Raw genomic sequence first — 19128 nt, forward strand, 5'->3', positions numbered from 1 at the left:
GTAAAAACTCTGTCCAACACCTGTAGGTACCCTAAAAATAGGAGATGCCTTGCACCTCTTCCAATGGTTCTTCAACCACTTTTGAAACCCTGCAAATGGCTGATCAATGTTGTACTAGTGCCAAACTCTAATAATGAAAAATATACCTGCATCTAAATTTGAGAATTGCATGGGCTCTGAGATAAGAGGGGTATGCAAAGTTCCACCTCAAGCCGGGTTGTGCACCCCTTCAAGGTCTTAATCAGGAAGGGAGGGTCATCTCTCTTTTGTCTTCCCGACTCACTTGGCATCCGCTTTTCCTCACAGGAACCAACATGGAAAATACATTATAATGGCTAATCAAACAAGGATGCTATGCATTGACTGAAAAAGCCTTTAAATTCTTCAATAAAATATAAGTGGGTATTGGAAAATGACTGAATTGAAAGGGCTATGGATAGGGCATTACCCTTTTGCAGTGACTCACAGATTTTACAATATTCCCACTTACCATTTCCATCATTATTTTAGTCCTATAGCATCAATGTTCAACCATCCAAAAAAAATCCAAGTCAATTAGGCAGTGAGTAGCATTTATGCAATCAATTGAGCTTCAACATTTGAATGGGCAGGAAAGAAACTCATCAAGCAATCATAATCAGGCCTAGGCTGAATTCTACATGCCCTTCAATAGGAATTAAGAGGTTCTATTCCACTCAATCTCTCTTATGAACAAATGGACTGGTTCAACAATTGGATGAAAAGAGAGACTAGGCTGAAAGCAATAGAATTACCTCTTTAATGTTGATGGAAAGTAGTAGATGAATCCAATTCAATCAATATTCAGCATAAACCACCATCAATAGACCAAGATTTCAGAACATAAGACCAACTTCAAGAAATCTTTGTCCAATATGATCGCTCCCATGTAATCTTCAGCTCCCAATCAATAAGATTGCTCCAATACAATCAAAAGAAGCCAATGATTTGTTAGAAGTCTACAATAGCTTGTTGGAGAAGATCCTTTGAGCTTTGATGCTTGTAAATTCTCATTAGAATCATGGATTCCATGAATTTTCAAACATTGCCATGTTCAAGAGGCTGAAAATGCTTTCAAACTTGAAGAATTTATTCAATGTAAACAAAATCTTTGAAGAATACCTTCAATTGAACCTTCCCGGGGTTGTAAACAACAAAAGCCCCATGGATTGAAGCCTCAATGAAGCAAGATTTGATGAAGATTGATGGATGCCCTATTTTTCCCAATCTGAGATGAAGAAAATGCTTCAATCTTGCTTGGAAGCTCCAATATTTTCTCAATTTTGGTCCAATGCTTAATGTAGATGCTTGCTCTTGCTATTAAGAAGCTAGTAGGAGCCAAGAAGAGGCCAAATCTTCAAGAAATTGGAGGATTCTTCATGTTGTCCTGAGAAACTGTTGCACATGAATGTTTGCAGACTAGGGGGAGGGCTAAATATGTCAATCGATTTTTTGAAAACTGTCTAGTTAGGTTTGATTTTTGTTAGCTTAGTTGTTTGTGTGACTAATTGCTTTGTTGTTTTGTAGTTGGATTTTCTTGTGTTTGTCTAGCTTTGGATTTGTTTCTATAATTTTGTTTGATTTGTTGAGTGTGAAACTTGATAGCCTTTCTCTTTGTGTTCCATCCGCCATAGCCATGCTCTAGATCTGTGTCTTTTGACATGCATGGCTAAGTACACTAACTCCTACTTCTCTGTCTACTATCCCCTTTCACATTGTATCTCCTAGGGGAACCATAAGTAAGATTGTGCATATCTCACTACCTTTGCAAAGGGCATTTCTGAGTAACGGCGATTCTGGGCAGAGTCCCAGAATCGGCCCTCGGCCTGCCATCTTGTATTCGGCCCTCGAACCACTCAATCCATTCGGCCCGTCCGATCAACCAATCGGACCAATCGGCCCTAGGCGGAATCAACCATTCGGCCCATCTTACTCGAACACCCTTCGCTCGGCCCGTCCGAATCAAGCATTCAAACCAACTTGTCATTTGGCCCTCGGTTCAATGTCTTGTATTCGGCCCTCAACCCACTTTTATCATTCGGCCCGTTTTTGTGATTTGGTCCTCGGCCCGGCGGCCCACTCAACCCTCAGACACCCACACTCGGACTGGCCGAGTTTGACATTCGGACTAGTTACATTCAGCCCTTAGCCATTCGGATGGGCCGAATTGGGCATTCGGCCCCTGCGATTCAGAACTACTGGATGGAATTTAGATTTTTTTTTAGATATTTGACCTATAGACCCCGAAACTGACATAGAGGCCATATAGAGCCGAAAGCACGTCATAGATCTATCACTAGACCTAAATCTAGATCAAGTGGTTCAAAACTTGGCTATGAACAATCCTTCAAATTGCGCATGGCATTTACCATAACGGCCTTGCGGGTTGTGGGGGTAGCCCCCCTCCCCCCACCGCCCATTGTATCTCCTAGGGGAACCATAAGTAAGATTTTGCATATCTCACTACCTTTGCAAAAGGCATTTTTGAGTAACGGCGATTCTGGGCCGAGTCCCAGAATCGGCCCTCGGCCTGCCATCTTGTATTCGGCCCTCGAACCACTCAATCCATTCAGCCCGTCCGATCAACCACTCGAACCAATCGGCCCTAGGCAGAATCAACCATTTGGCCCATCTTACTCAAACACCCTTCGCTCGGCCCGTCCGAATCAAGAATTCAAACCAACTTGTCATTTGGCCCTCGGTTCAATGTCTTGTATTCCGCCCTCAGCCCACTTTTATCATTCGGCCCATTTTTGTGATTCGGTCCTCGATCGCTCGGCCCTCAGACGCCCACACTCGGATTGGCCAAATTTGACATTCGGACTAGTTACATTCGGCCCTTAGCCATTCGGATGGGCCAAACTGCGATTCAGAACTACTGGATCGAATTTAGATTTTTTTTAGATATTTGACCTATAGACCCCGAAACTGACATAGAGGCCATATAGAGCCGAAAGCACGTCATAGATCTATCACTAGACCTAAATCTAGATCAAGTGGTTCAAAACTTGGCTACGAACAGTCCTTCAAATCGCGCATGGCATTTACTGTAACGGCCTTGTGGGCTGTGGGGGGCTGCCCCCTCTCCCCCCCATTGTATCTCCTAGGGGAACCATAAGTAAGATTGTGCATATCTCACTACCTTTGCAAAAGGCATTTTTGAGTAACAACGATTCTGGGCCGAGTCGTAGAATCGGCCCTCGGCCTGCCATCTTGTATTCATCCCTCGAACCACTCAATCCATTCGGCCCATCTGATCAACCACTCAGACCAATCGGCCCTAGGCGGAATCAACCATTCGGCCCATCTTACTCAAACACCCTTCGCTCGGCCCGTCCGAATCAAGCATTCAAACCAACTTGTCATTTGGCCCTCGGTTCAATGTCTTGTATTCGGCCCTCAGCCCACTTTTACCATTCGGCCCGTTTTTGTGATTCAGTCCTCGGCCCGACGGCCCGCTCGGCCCTCAGACACCCACACTCGAAGTGGCCGAATTTGACATTTAGACTAGTTACATTCGGCCCTTAGCCATTCGGATGGGCCGAATTGGGCATTCGGCCCCTACGATTCATAACTACTGGATCGAATTTATATTTTTTATAGATATTTGACCTATAGACCCCAAAACTGACACAGAGGCCATATAGAGCCGAAAGCACGTCATAGATCTATCACTAGACCTAAATCTAGATCAAGTGGTTCAAAACTTGGCTATGAACAGTCCTTCAAATCACGCATGGCATTTACCGTAACGGCCTTGCGGGCTGTGGGGGACTGCGCCACCCCCCCCCCCCCCCCGCCCCCCGAACCCCTGCAAAGGGGGCTCTATCCCCTCCGCATCTCCCCCAAGTAGATTGAAGAGAGAACGCACAGCGTGACAAGTCCTCCAAATTATATCCTAGTGTAGTAATGGCTATGCACAAGCATAAATCCTCACTTGCAAAAGAGCAACCAAAAGCCCATCCCCGAACAAGGACAAACAGAGACCCTAGAACCTCAACAGGCCAATCTAGCCTATAAGGGCAAAAGGTCATACTACAAAAACATGCCTAGATTGTGTCCGACTGCATCTAGTCAAAGCGGAATGCAACAACCTCAAGCTACAACTGTGAGATAAGAGCATACATGAGATCATGGTCAAATGACAAGCCCCTCAAAATTTTCTCCACTTTATATGATATTAAGGGTATAAAAATAATAATCGACAAAGGGTTTCTTAGGATTATATGTATCTCCATGGTATTCCTATGCCCAGCTCATGTATTTTTGGCTTTGCATATGATTGCCATGTTTAGGTATTATAGATGCCCATGTCATGTTTTGTGCCCCAACTTTTGGCATCTCAATACCTTCACCTTTTGGAATAGCATCGATATCAAGAATTTGTTGTTTGCTTTAAGCTATTAGATTTACTTATGTTGTTTCTTTTCTAAACAATTGTATCACTCTACAAGTGGTTGTAACTCATGGACTCATAGGTCATCTTTCCCTTTTGCACACATTTATACACACACACACACACACACACACACACACACACATAGAGGGTCTCTCTCTCTCTCTTTGTGTGTGTGTGTGTGTGTGTGTGTGTGTGTGTGTGTGTGTGTGTGTGTGTGTGTGTGTGTGTGTGTGTGTGTGTGTGTGTGTGTGTGTGTGTGTGTGTGTGTGTGTGTGTGTGTGTGTGTGTGTGTGTGTGTGTGTGTGTGTGTGTGTGTGTGTGTGTGTGTGTGTGTGTGTGTGTGTGTGTGTGTGTGTGTGTGTGTGTGTGTGTGTGAGTGATAATTGTAACTTGAGCATGTATACCTTCTTGTAATCTAAAACATGGATGTTGATGTTACCATGTATCCATGGGCTTAGAACCTAGAGCACATTGAATGTGTCAAGGCATGTATTGTGGGAAATGAGAGCCTTCAAGGGTTAAGATTCTAAAGACACTCAAGATGGTAAGGGCCATAGTTGCAATTACACATCTTTGATGAAATTGTGATGCAAATGACATATGAGGCACAAAATACTCTTTCACGTCTATTGTAGATTTTAAAACATGGTTTGCCCAAGCCCTATAAGTGGTATCCATGGGCTTAGAACCTAGAGTGCATTGAATGTGTCAAGGCATGAATTGTGGGAAATGAGAGCCTTTAAGGATTAAGATTTTGAAGATGAGGCACTAAATATGGTAAGGGCCATAGTTGCAATTACACATCTTTGACGAAATTGTGATAAAAATGGCACATGAGGCACAAAATACTCATTCAACTCTATTGTAGATTTAAAAACATGGTGTGGCCAAGCCCTATAAGTGGTTTAATTTTGTAGAGTATGTGAGTGCAACAAGAGGCTTATTCTAATTTGCACATGTGGCAAAGCAACGAAGGCATCATAGACATGATGGACTTTCATACATCCTTCGCACCTATGGCTCATCATTTGGTTATATCTTGGATGAGGCTTCAAGGGTGTCCATATCCAAACTCTTACTAGCTATCCAATCTAGTTTTTGCTTCATATTTTTTCCAAATATTCTTTGCATGCTTGAATCAAAAAAATGGAAAAGAATCTAAGTTCTACAAAGAAGAACCAATAGTCACTCTTGTCTCTTCTCAGTATCATATCTTGATGATGAGATGGATGCCACAAGATAATTTAACCTAGATGACTCTTTTGTTGATGATGGTTTGTACTTGTGGTATGCTAAATCTTATTATATAGAAGGGTTCTCTTGTTGAACATCACTCAAATGTCCACCTCTTAGTTATTGCATATGTCCTAAGTGCCAAACATTTTGAGGGCCCAAAATGAGAATAACCTATGATGGGCATTAGGCATTGGTAGGGTTCCAAGTTTAGATATTAGAAGGGATCTAACCTTGAGTCCACATGGTGACTGTGTGTGTGGAAGAAGAAGAAGAAGAACCAACATCTTTTTCTTTGACTTCTAACATTATCTATTTTGGATTAGTATCACTCCCTTACTAGGTGCACTAGTCCCAAGGAACTTGCTATCAAAAGTAGCATGCTAGAGAAAATATAAAAATGCATTGGAGTAGGTTAATGAAGAGTAAATGGGTAAGGAGTGTAGTTATCAATAAGGGAGATTTGTGTGGAATTTTTTTATTGGAGGTTCTTTGGATCTTCAAAGGTGTACCTATAAGAAAAGTTATGCTCTCCCTAGGGGTTGTGCCTAACTAAATGTGTATGGGTGTTCCATGATTAGTTATTGAGAGATGGGTGTAACATTAGGCAAGCCAAAACTTCCTAAGTGTCTCCCATGCTTGATTATCCAATGAGTGAAAGGGGTGGGTATAGAGTGGTAGAATCAAGGGTGATATCTTTATTGAGAAATGCTAGGATATCATGCCCTTGTCCCTAATTTTTGGTGTAGGTGGTGGGCTAGAGGTTTAGAGATGGAGATAGTTGATCAAAGCCATCGAGCATCTCTAATTTGAGGACTACTAGGTACAATTATGTGTATGAGCTATGCATGGTCTACTCTCTTTTATTTTCTTTTTTGTCCACTTTTTATTCCTCAACCAATGAACATATGATTTGAGAGGGGTAGACCTCCCTTATTAGTCACTCCTTAATTTCTAATTGCTTCCATATTGGGAAGTGGGGAAGGAAGAGATGGGGGCAACTAGTGAACCAACTCTCATTCATGTCCTTCAACAAATCCAAGTAGTATATCAATCTCAAAGTTAGCATGAACAATGAGTTGAGATTTGGTGCTCCAATCAATTTTGGTATTCATTGGAGCAACTAGTAAACCAACTCTCATTCATATCCTCCAACAAATCCAAGTAGTATATCGATCAAAGATAGCATGAACAATGAGTTGAGATTCGGTGCTCCAATCAATTTTGGTATTGATGTCAACGATTAATGGTGGTAGTCATTATTTTCTCATATAAGGTAAGCCTTTGTGATTAGTAAGGTAATGAGGAGCTTGAAGAAGCTACTTAAGGTGAGGAAAGTCAAATCTAGACAATTATTGAATGTGCTAATGAATACACTAAAGGATGGCTTCAATTCCCTTGATTAGAATAAGTAGGCATCATGTATCTTCAAAAAGTATTACCTTTCACCTTGGTTAAGGGTAGTATGTCAAATCAACTCTCTTTTGCAATATTCCTATAAGAGGAAATCCATGAATTGTCATCATTATCGAGGGTATTACATCTCCATGCTAATTAAATAATCTTCAACTTGTAAAGATGCTTGTGGTGCTAGGTTGTCAATTATAATGGTAGATAGTATTCTGTAGAGGTTTTAGTATATCGTGTAGTGAAAGTGATGGTGAGAGAAAAAGAGAGACAATAAGACAATCAGATGGAGAATGAACCACACACTTGTATTGCTCACTTGCTTACACACTCACATTTGCAATACCTGAGAGTACACATATATATACAATAAAGGTGTGGATATGGTAGGTCTTATTAGTGAATTATCCTCCACATATTCTGAATCTATCTTATTTAGTTCTCCTAAATATCTAGATATTGTCTTCCTAGATATTCTCTAAGTACATGTTCATATGAGTACATTCTAACATTCCCCCTCTCTAGAAAAGGCTAACAGTATCTTCTAACATTCTTCCTCTCCTCTCAAAAGAAAATAGGATTTTATTTTGCAGTACAAAGACTTTCTACCAATCATCTTGGCTACAAGGGAAGTAAGATTACAATGATGACTATAGCATGAAAACTTTGCCTTGTTGCAGAAGATATACATCAATCTTTGCTTGCAATGATTTAAGGGATTTAAGTTGATGATGAAGATATTTGAGCTTTGGTTGATGGATACCTTGATGAAGAGCTAATGACCATAGTTTGCTTCATGATAGACTTGATAAGAGATGGGTTCATCATGTAGATAGATGATATATTTCAATTGGATCTTGATAGTTGTGGAGTGAAATAATGGTGAGATGATGTTTGTAGTTGGAAATATGATCCCAATGTGACTAGATATCATAGTAAGATAGAGATTGATAAGGTGCCTATGACATTATCTTTCGCAAGGATGTTGATGAATAGCAAGTGATTGATAAGTAATTTCAAGCATATTGTCTTTTATAGGACTCCAAGAGCTGAGCATTACATTTCCAGTCATAGCATACTCAATGTCAGTGTGTTCTTTTATCTATACAAAGTAGTTTGTACCAATGTGCTCATTCATTTCTTTGTATTTTATCCATTCATTTCCCCTCCTTTGGAAGGCCAAGATAGTTGGATGATTTGAGAAAGATACAATTTTAGAAGATAATTTGAGTAAGGTAGGTGGTAGACCATTGATGGGACCTAAAATGGGCAGGCACTGGCTAAGGCACTGGCCGGGCCTTATGCCCTCAACAGACAACCCCACCTCACGGCCTCGCGGGCCAGGAGCGTCTCTCAAGGGATACACTATCCTAAACACTAATCACTGCGCATTTATAGTCTGTAATCCAACGGATGTTCCCTTTCCCCATCTCATATATCGGCAATAAATGCCACATGTCATAGACACAAGGGCACCCCACCGGCTGATTGTCGTGGCCCTACTGCAGCTCTCTTACATCTTGGGGATTAGCCCCTTGATGCGTTGCTTTCTCACATAGAAACATTTGAAAAAAACTCCCCTCTTAGTGCCAATATATTTAATGTTCCAGGAATGCACTTATCCTCACTTATCCATCCCCTTTTACCCACCGTCTAGACCTATAGCCGGGTTGCTCACTCTCTCTACGTGGGTCAAGTCCTAGAGAAACCAAGTGTTGTGCATCTAAGAGCTTGTAATTGATACCACTTAACAATGCTTGATACAAATGTGTATATGATTAAGTGCTCAAACAATTGAAAAACAGCCTCATGCATTTGCAAATCCATTCTTTTCATGTTTCCATACACTAACACATAATTGCTATAATGAGAGAAGACACCGAGCCTTACACTCGTGCTGTGCTTTCCTTTATTTAACTTAATGTCATCCTATATGAATAATGCAGCAAATACATCAGATTTCATAACATATTTCAACGCTCAAACTCCCCTCTCTCCCTATCGTCTAAGGTTTTGCTTGCGATGATAGGTAAAAGGGTAATTTCATGTATATTTCGCACAAAATAAGCAGTAAATACTCACAAAAACATATAAATGGGGATAACTTGAGGCAAACCCTCATGCTTTTTCCTCATTATACACTCATAGACACAACCATAATTTTCCTTGCCCGTCCCCTATTTTTCTCCCTTTTAGAGAGCATTTTTTTCCATTTTTTTCTTATTTATTATCAATAAAAATGGAAGAAAATTAGCATTATTTCAGAGCTATGGCTCTTGAGTCCTTGGACAACAAGCATGCATATTTTATTAGTGTTTTGTTTCATGCTTTTCCCATTTTAAGCCCAAAAACCCCATTTTTACTCTAAAAACCATGCTTTTCGAGTTTTTTCCATTTATTTTCCACACTTCAAGTGTATATTTTTTGAGTTTTTTATTATGAAATACTAAAACCAAAAAAAAAAACATGTCCATCAATTTTCACTCCATATGAACATTGCTAACCTCATCAAATGCGAAAAAAGATCCATTTTCTTTGTAAAAATGTCATTATCGTGTATTTCTTATTATTTCGGGTTTTGAAACTTGTTGCAGGTCTGCAAACCAGGGCCCATTTGATGCTCAAACCACCTCCACACTATCATCTTCAGCCCACCTTCACTTTGGAAGCAATCCGGTACCGCGTCGGACGAGCATTCACCAATCGGGCTTAATTCTTCTTCACACACAGAAACTGTCCCTTGCAGGAGAGGGAGGGACGAGAGAGAAAGACTGAAATATGATCTCCACAACCGAGCAGCCATTCGAGGAGCAGACTGAAGTGATGGAGAGTGAAGATCAAGAGTAGAACATGCATGTAATCGATTGGGGGGGTTGCGTACAGCCCCCACATCTCATCTCAATCATTGGCAAGAAGATGGCACCTTCCTGCCCACGCTCGCAAAAAAAACGGCTCCCCCTCAAAAATATTTTTTTAAAGGGGCCCCTTTTAGGGAGCCCCCAAGGGTCATGCCTTTTGTCTCTTATCAAGTCCCATTCATGAAAGGGAGCGGCGGATATAAGGTTGGACTCGAGAGCTATGGCGGGAGAGCAAGAGCAAGAAAGGGAGAGACTAGAAATGGGAACTCCAATAGTCACAATATGTGATCGGGCCTTCCTTTATTCAAACTGTCACTAAAAGAATAAAGAATAAAGTGACGGTGATGGGTGCCCGCCACATGCAGTGTGCAGTGGCGGTGACTGTCAGTGTAGTAATACATGGACGGCTAGGCAGAGACGCCTTTACCCCCAACAACCTCCCACTTAAAGGTGAATCTGTCCCAATGAGGAGTGAAAATAAAAAGAAAAAGATAGTACAACATGTACACATGTACAACAGGATGAGAAAGACGTCATCTCATCCCACGCCCATCAACCTCCTGAGGAAGGTAAAGCGTTCTGTAGAGAGGCTTTTCGTGAGCGGATCTGCAGAATTCTAGTCAATTGAGATGTTGACAAGATCAACAGACTTATCCTCAAAGACCCCACATATGAAGTGATACCTCACCTTAATGTGTTTCGTCTTCGCATGGAAGACCGGAAGATTCTTGGCTAACTAAATAGCACTCATAGAATCCGAATGCAGTGTAGGGATAGCATCAATACCAAGGTCCGCAACCAAACGACCCAACCAAATGGCCTTCTTGCAAGCCTCAGTGGCTGCAACATACTCGGCCTCTGTAGTAGAAATGGCGTGCATTTCTGCACCCTGGACATCCAAGAAACAACACCTCCAGCATATGTGAATACATAGCCAGAAGTGGACTTCTTACTATCTTCATGTCCTGCATAATCAGAGTCAGTGTACCCCATGACTCCTGTATCCTGGCTGCCATAGCATATGCACATATCTGCAGTGCCCTTCAGGTACCTCATGATACCCTTCACGGCATCCCAATGCTTCTTGCCAGGTGTAGCCATGTAGCGTGCCACAACACCAACTGCAAAGGCAATATCTGGATGAGTGGCTATCATGGCATACATAAGACTGCCCACTCCGGATGCATAGGGAATCTTGGCCATCTCGGCCCTCTACTCATCTGTCTGCGGGACAATCAACCTATGCTACCTTCACATAAGAAGGAAATGGACAGCCAATAGGCTTTACGTTCTGCATGCGGAAGCGCTCAAGGACTTTATGAATGTACTCCTTATGTGACAAGTAGAGGAGTCCCTAATGCATGTTGCATCTAATGCGCATACCAAGTATGTGAGCGGCCTGTCCCAGATCTTTCATCTCAAAGCTCTTCTTGAGCTAAGCCTTAAGAGCATCTAGCTCATCATGAGCTTTCCTTGCTATCAGCATATCATCCACATAGAGGATCAAAATCAATAAAGAACCATCACATGCTTTCTTCTGTAAAGACATGGATCCATAGCACTCCTGTTGTAGCCCTGTGATTGCATAAAGGCATCAAACTTATGATACCACTCCCTAGGTGCCTGTTTCAAGCCATAAAGACTTTTCTTCAATTTGCACACTAGGTGCTCCCTGCCAGGTTCTGCAAAGCCCTTAGGCTGCTCCATATAAATCTCATCATGCAAGTTCCCATGTAAGAAAGCCGTCTTGACATCCATCTGGTATAAATCCAAGTCAAGTTGAGCAACCAAAGCCAAGACTAAGCACAGGGTGGTCATCTTAACCACAAGAGAAAAGACCTCATCAAAGTCCACACCATGCTCCTACTTAAAACCCTTTGCTACCAATCTAGCCTTGTATGCCAGCTTGGGGTGTCCAGGGGTACTTTTTAGCTTGTACACCCACTTGCATGGCAAAGCCTTCTTGCCAGTAGGCAAGGAAACCAAATCACAAGTGTCATTCTTATGCAGGGAGTCTATCTCAGACTACATAGCCCTCTCCCAGGAGTGACTATCACCCCTATGCATAGCCTCATCATAGGTGAAAGGATCTCCTGCATCTGTAACCAAGACATAATGCATCCAGGGCTGAAATCTATCAGGTGGACGTCTGTCTCTAGTAGACCGCTTACGGCAGGCTCTGCTGCTTGCCCAACTACATGTCTAACACCCTGACCATGAGCATCTGCTGCAGCTATAGGCTGTCCAACTGGTTGTGCGGGAGCTCTCTGTTCCTCTTGAAATATAACCCTGTGGATCTTAACAACTCTCTCTGGCTGCCTATGCATTTTGTCTTCATGGAAGACTACATCATGACTGCGGATGACTTTCCACGCCTACGAATCCCAGAGATGATAACCCATCTCGCCTGCTCAATGTCTGATAAGCATTCAAGAATGCTCCCACTGGCACAAAAGTCATATGTACGAGCTCAAGAGCTCAAGCCAAGGCAAGACACAGTGCCAATGATATAAGTCCAAGACAATACATCAATAGTACATCCGTAAGCATGTAAGACATCAAATACATCCCAATCCAAACTCTGACAAGCCAAGTAACATCCAAGACTACTCCAGATAATCCAAAATGCATCCAAGGTGGAGCTTCAATGAGCACTCAAGCTCGACGTATGCATAGGGTAATCAACCGTGACATGAGCATCAAGCTGTAGGCAACCGGTATGCATAAACCCAAGAAGCATCACTGTCAAAGCATATACCAATGTCAATAAGTGTGGGCTGAAATAATCTCAAGCTTCCAAAAGCATCTGGATTCAATGATAAGCTCAAAGTCATCCCTCGATGATCAATACATCATAGCATAACCCAAGACATACATCTGGAACCAATAGGCATATGTCAAAGCATGAAAGATAGCTTCAGCCCAAGAGTATTCAGCATGCATTTACTGTTATAAACTGTGTATTTCCAACCCCAAAATCAAGCCAAAATCATAGCATTACATGTAGCTTCAATCCCCCAATCAATCAGGATGAAATAGGCATCAAACCGATTATGTACTCATGCCCAAACAAGCATAGGCATACAAATGCATGCTGTCTCAGACCTAAAATCTATTGCAGAAGATTCTGTCATCAAAATTTGGCAAATTCGACATCACCATCGTGTCCGAAGCATGCCAAAACCCAACTTAGACTTACCTTGCCTGAATCGGGTTGCTCGAGATATGATAAAAAGAGTGATTTTTGGGCCATATTTTGAAACATGTGCAAAACAAACGTGAGTTGGCTAGGGGGGTCTACTATCCCACGTGTCAACAATGGGGCCCAAAGGGGGTACAAATGAGGGCCAAAGAAGGCCTACACCAAGCCTCAGCAAGCCTTGATAGGCTAGAAGCAAGATTCAGGTGAAGGAAGCTCCAAGAGGTGTGAGCTATGGCTGTCCACAACTTGTTTATAGCCTGTGAGACTTAAGAACTGAAGTAAACCCTGAAGAAAATGATCAAATACCTTTGATGTAATGCCTTGAAGGTACCCAACAATTCTGGGAAGGTGCTCGGGAAGCCGGGGAGTGATGGGAGATCAAAGGAGTCGGGATATGGCTGCCGGAAAGGACACCCAATGCAACTAGGGAGTCGATGGGATGCTGAGAATGTCACAAACCAAGCTCAAGAGTCAGAAAGCAAAGCTCTGATACCAGTTAAAAGGGAGCCATGGATCGAAGGTTGGACTCGAGAGCTATGGCGGGAGAGCAAGAGCAAGAAAGGGAGAGACTAGAAATGGGAACTCCAACAGTCACAATGTGTGACCAAGTCTTTCTTTATTCAAACTGTCACTAAAAGAATAAAGAATAAAGTGACAGTGATGGACGCCCGCCACCTGTAGTGTGCAGTGGCAGTGACTGTCAGTGTAGTGATACATGGGCGGCTAGGCAGAGACGCCTTTACCCCCAACAATTCACACTTGACTATGAACTTGGCCTCCCAAGCACTCCCTCTTCCGCGTCCGATACCCGATTTGAAGTCCAAAAAAATCCTGGACGTCCGTCTTGAAGTCCTCCACTGCTGAGCATCTCCCAAGGTCTCATCTGACATACCAAATAATTATGAAAATTCATCAAATGTCTCATCAAGTGGGTCTTTTAAGCCTTTTCCAAGCATTGCCGCTTAAAATCGTACTGATTGCCACCGCCGCCTTTGATGAAGTCTATTTTTTCCCTGAAATGCAGAATTTTTGGCTATTTTTAAGCACTTCTTGACATAAAAAATAATCTTCAACCATTTCATGATGATACTAAGAGAAAATTGGAAGAGAGAGTACTTGTGATTGTTGATGAGTTTGTTGCCATGTAAGCTTGAATGATGATTGAGATTTGGGTATACAATTAGAGCAAGATGATTGTATGAGAAAGGTAACTATGTGGATGGTTGGATAGGGTAGGATAAAAGGAAATGATAATTTGATGGATTGGGAGATAAATAAACGTAGTGTGCATGGAATGTGATGGTAGGATAACATCGGGTAGGGATTTTGGATTGCACATTGAGAAGTGATGTGATACTAAGAAATTCAAAATAGATAGGATTTTGATGTACACTTGGAAACATTGTGGGAATCTTGAATGTATAGAAGGACATCATGAGTGTGTCTAATTGCATTTGTTCAAGAGATTGTTGCACATGGTTGAGGTGGAGTGTGTGTGAGACCATAAGAATATGAGGATATTGAGCCCATAGAGAGAGTGTAAGATAAGGACCAAGATGTGATCTTGAGATTGAAGTGCATTTTATATAAAGAGTAGATGTTGTGAGTAACAAATGTAAGGAAATAGGACAATACTCAAAGAGGTAAGAGAAGTGGAAGAAATGTACCTAATGAGGGAGTGACCTTGAAGGTTGGTAGAAATATCCCATAATAGTTGATGAGGAACGATAAGAGTATCCATGTTGTCAACTGAGAGAGTGACAATGTTTTGCCATCTTCTTGCCATTAAAGCACCATCCGAGAACACAATTCAATAGAGAGGCCATGAGCAATGCCTTCTTGGGCCTTGAGATATTGGGTACGAAGGGCATCCTCTTGTTCAATTGTTGTTCCAACTGAGCTTATGATAGAGCCTTCTATTTCAGGATTCAAGAGAAGAGACTAATAGGGGTGACAAACATTGTAATATTGAGAGTGACCAAGAGAGCTAGAACATGCTAATATGGATGAGTTGAGAGTATGAGAGCACAAAAAGAAGATGCATGAGAGAGGCATGGATATGAGGGGCCTTCAACTAATAGAGGATTGGGGTTTTCCATCAAAGAATTTTCTATGTATTCGACTAGTTGACAAGAAAGAGTGATTACTAGACTTAATGAGGATACAAGGATGGAACACATGTGTTGCATGATGTGATAGAATTTTAGATAAGGGAGAAAATTCATATTTTAACAAAATAGGTGAGAGTAAACATGTGGCAAGGGAAAGAAGCTAGAAAACTATGTGAAGCATATGCATATTGGCACAAAGTAATAAGGCAGTCTATGTAAGTGAGGATAAGATCGGAGACAAGGTTTATGGATAAGGATCAATAAAAGTGGAGAAAAATGGGAGTTAATGTAAAGGCTTGTGCTAAATTAAAATGAATGAAGTATATGTGGCATAGATAGCTCAATGTCTCAAGGTGAAGAGGGTGAGGTTGGTTTGAGAAAGGATAGAAAATATGTGTGGCTAGGAAAAGTATTCTTTGAGGATAAGGTTGGGTGAGAAAAAAATGGATTGTATGTGGGAGATCACTTTAATGGGTAATGGATGGGTGGGCCAAAAATGAGGGTGAGAGAGAAGGGGTTTAGACCTTAATATGGCAAAGAACCAAAGGGGTAGGTAGGTAGAGAGAGGAGATAAAATGAGATAAGGATGACAATGATAAAGAGGACAAATATATCTCTCTCTCTTAAGGAGAGGTGATAATGAAGAAGATAAGAGTAGGTGAAGATGATAAGAATAGACAAGAAGTAGGTGGACAAGATAAGATGAGATCAAGATAATGAGAATAAGGTGTATGTGGACAAGGTTACTTTACCTTCACACGGATTCAAATCCTACTAATTTACACACAAAGAAGATGATTTGGTTTGCATGCAAGAAATGAATCTAAGGACGAACTAAGTAGACAAAAGCTGGAAGCTAATAACCTCGGCCCTCGAGAGCTTGGTGTGCTCTAATACCATATAATGAAAGTGATGGTGAGAGAAAAAGAGATATAATGAGACAATGAGATGGAGAATCAACTACACACTTGTATTTCTCACTTGCTTACACACTCACATTGCAATAGTTGAGAGTACACATATATATACAATAAAGGTGTGGATATGGTAGGTCTTCTTCTTGAAGTATCCTCCACATATTCTAAATCCATCTTATCTAGTTTTCTTAAATATCTAGATATTGTCTTCTTAGATATTCTCTAAGTACATGTTCATATGAGTACATTCTAGCATTCCCCCTCTCTAGAAAAGGCTAACATATCTTCTAACATATCAAAGTCAAATGCAATGGGCATATCAATCTTGATTTGGATGGTTTTTGGAACTCCTTAGTGGATTAGTCACACTCCTTATTCTCAACCATTAGCACATATAATGGGATATCGACAAGTACATACCAAGCTAAAGATTTAATTATGTCAATCATTCTAATGACTAGCTCTAGGTTTGGTTGGGGAAGTTTGTTCTTATGAGGATATGGGTTCTCTATTAGTTGGCTCTATAGGGTGCACTTTGGGGGGTCCACCTTATAGAACATGTAAGATATCACGTTGATGAGTGAAAATGAGCGACCGGGGACATGATGCTTCATGAAGTCAAGTGGGATAACACATGCAAATATCATTTTTTTGTCTTTCTAACACTTACCCGTAGCGAGAGTTGGGTTGATAAACGAAAATCTAAGTTGTATCATGCATGTTCAACACATGGTTGAGATATTTCAGTTTTGAGACACGCGCTTCATACAGGAAGAGAAGAAAATGTATTCTCATTTCTGATTTTGAGTCCCTGACTGGAATTTTACGTGGCAAGGGACATGTTTGCCATTTAACAATTGAGGGGAAGCAAGGGGCAACTTGAAAATTAAGGGAAAAAGTAAAAACATGAGTAGTTTTTTTTTGGGGAAAAAGATAAGAGAAGTGCTCGACACAATACAACACAACAAGAGAGAGAGAGAGAGAGAGAGAGAGAGAGAGAGAGAGAGAGAGAGAGAGAGAGAGAGAGAGAGAGAGAGAGAGAGAGGAGAGGGAGGGAGAAGAATAATCTTGTAGGCTGAAGAAGGGAGAAATCTGAAGCTCAAAAGAAGAAGAACGACTATCAGAAGAAAGAGACAGTGTAGTTGAAGTTATTGGAGCTGAGAAGCAGGATGGCAGAGCTACTGAAGTGAATGGGCTAATGCGAGTTCTTAGTTCTCAGATGATGGTAATAAGAGTCTCCTTTTTATCTTGTTTCTTCTACTGCTTTGTGGGGTGGCAGAGAGTTTGTAGATCAGTTCTAGTGTATGGATATGAGTGAAAGATAGCTGAGGGTTGTTCTTCTTCACGATGAGAGTGATGTTTGCTAGTCGTTGAGTGAGGCTCCCCGTCAACAAAGAAGAATGGAAGTGAAAGGTCTCTACATCTGGAACTGGGTATGTAACAGGGAATATGTATTATGGTCGAATATTGAATGCACAAGCTTAGGTTATTAAAAAATCTGAAAGGATTTGCAGCCAAGAAGATAATGGATCAAAGTTTGTAAAGTTCAAAGCTCCCGCGACTCTTCATCAAGGCAAGATCGTGCTTTTGGAACAGAGAAGTTGTGTTTGCTGTATAAAGCATGCAGGAATTTATGATTGCAGACTGTGCAGAGTTGTTTTAGGATAGCAGATCAAGGAATTTGACTTTGAACTATCTTGAAGAATTGTGGATTGGAAAGAGAGATACAACTTTCCTTTTTGAAGCTCGGTGATCCAAGGTCTGGTTAGAAAGTTATGAGCTGTTCTGTGTGTAATGCTATATGAAGCAATTTATGTGCTTTATGAGGCAATTTCCATGCTTTATGAGGAAACAGGTGAATTCAAAAGCTTCTACAACATCAACTTGGTTTCCCATGGATGTCATCATGATTATCCATTGATATATCAATGCAAACTCGGTTTTGATGTAGTAATGGAATGTTTATAGCTATGAAATGCTTGTAGTAGTTGAATGGGCATGAAAATTTACCGTATAAAGCTTTGATTCCCTGAGTATTTGGTTTGTATTTATGTGTGCTTTGAAGGAAGAATGACAAAGAGGGTCTATAATTGATTTTGTACTGCTTGAAGCGATCATGCTTTGTGGAGCGGTTTGCTGCATGGGGTTGCCATCCCTAAAAAATAGGAGTTGTATGAATCTGAAAGTCTTATTGTCAGAGTCTATGCCATGGTTGTTTCTGCATCAGATCTTCTCTAAAAGTGGTAAAATCTGAGCTTGAAAATTTGAACTTTTTAAGTGTTAAATTGAAGTCTCAGTAAGGTGAAAGTGATCAGGAATTTTTGATAATGTGTACAATGGTGTTGTCTCGTGGGTTTTGTTGAGAGAAGATTCTTGGTCTTTATCCTGTGGTGTTGTCTTGGGGGTTGTTAGAGGCTAACTACCCAATTCACCTACCATAGATTGGTGCCTTGTTAAGGATCTCTCATGTTGAAGATCTCTTGTTGATCTTATCAGTTGGGAAGTGTAAGGTTTAGAAACCAACCTGTACACAAACTCAAGCATGGAGGCTTTTGGATATGAACCCTTCTTTGGTATTGAAAATGAGGATGCTAATCAGTTTATCAAGAGATTGGAGTGGATGACTGACCAATATTGAAGAGACACTGATGTAGATAAGCTTCGAATGATTAGCATGTTCCTTGAAGGTCTTGCAAGTTTATGGTGGAACTCACTGAATGAAGAGACAATGGTGAATTGGAATGAAGTCAAAAATGAGTTCCTTACAAAGTTTGCAACTAAGCAAACTCCTAAAAGTTTATGGAAATCTTTGGAGAAGATGTTTCGGGGAGAAAATGAGGAAGTGTCTAAATTTGCAATGAGATTTGAAGCAAAGTGGGTAGAAATTGCATAGAGTATGGAGCAACCTCCCATGATGTTCTTGAAAAAGGACAAGTTTGTTTCATTGCTCAAATATGAAATTAGAGAAAAAAAATCTAATCAA

Source organism: Lygodium microphyllum, unplaced genomic scaffold (genome assembly GCF_053477565.2).
Source record: "Lygodium microphyllum isolate KBCC unplaced genomic scaffold, Lygodium_microphyllum_v1.1.10 scaffold_44, whole genome shotgun sequence".
Lineage (NCBI taxonomy): Eukaryota > Viridiplantae > Streptophyta > Polypodiopsida > Schizaeales > Lygodiaceae > Lygodium > Lygodium microphyllum.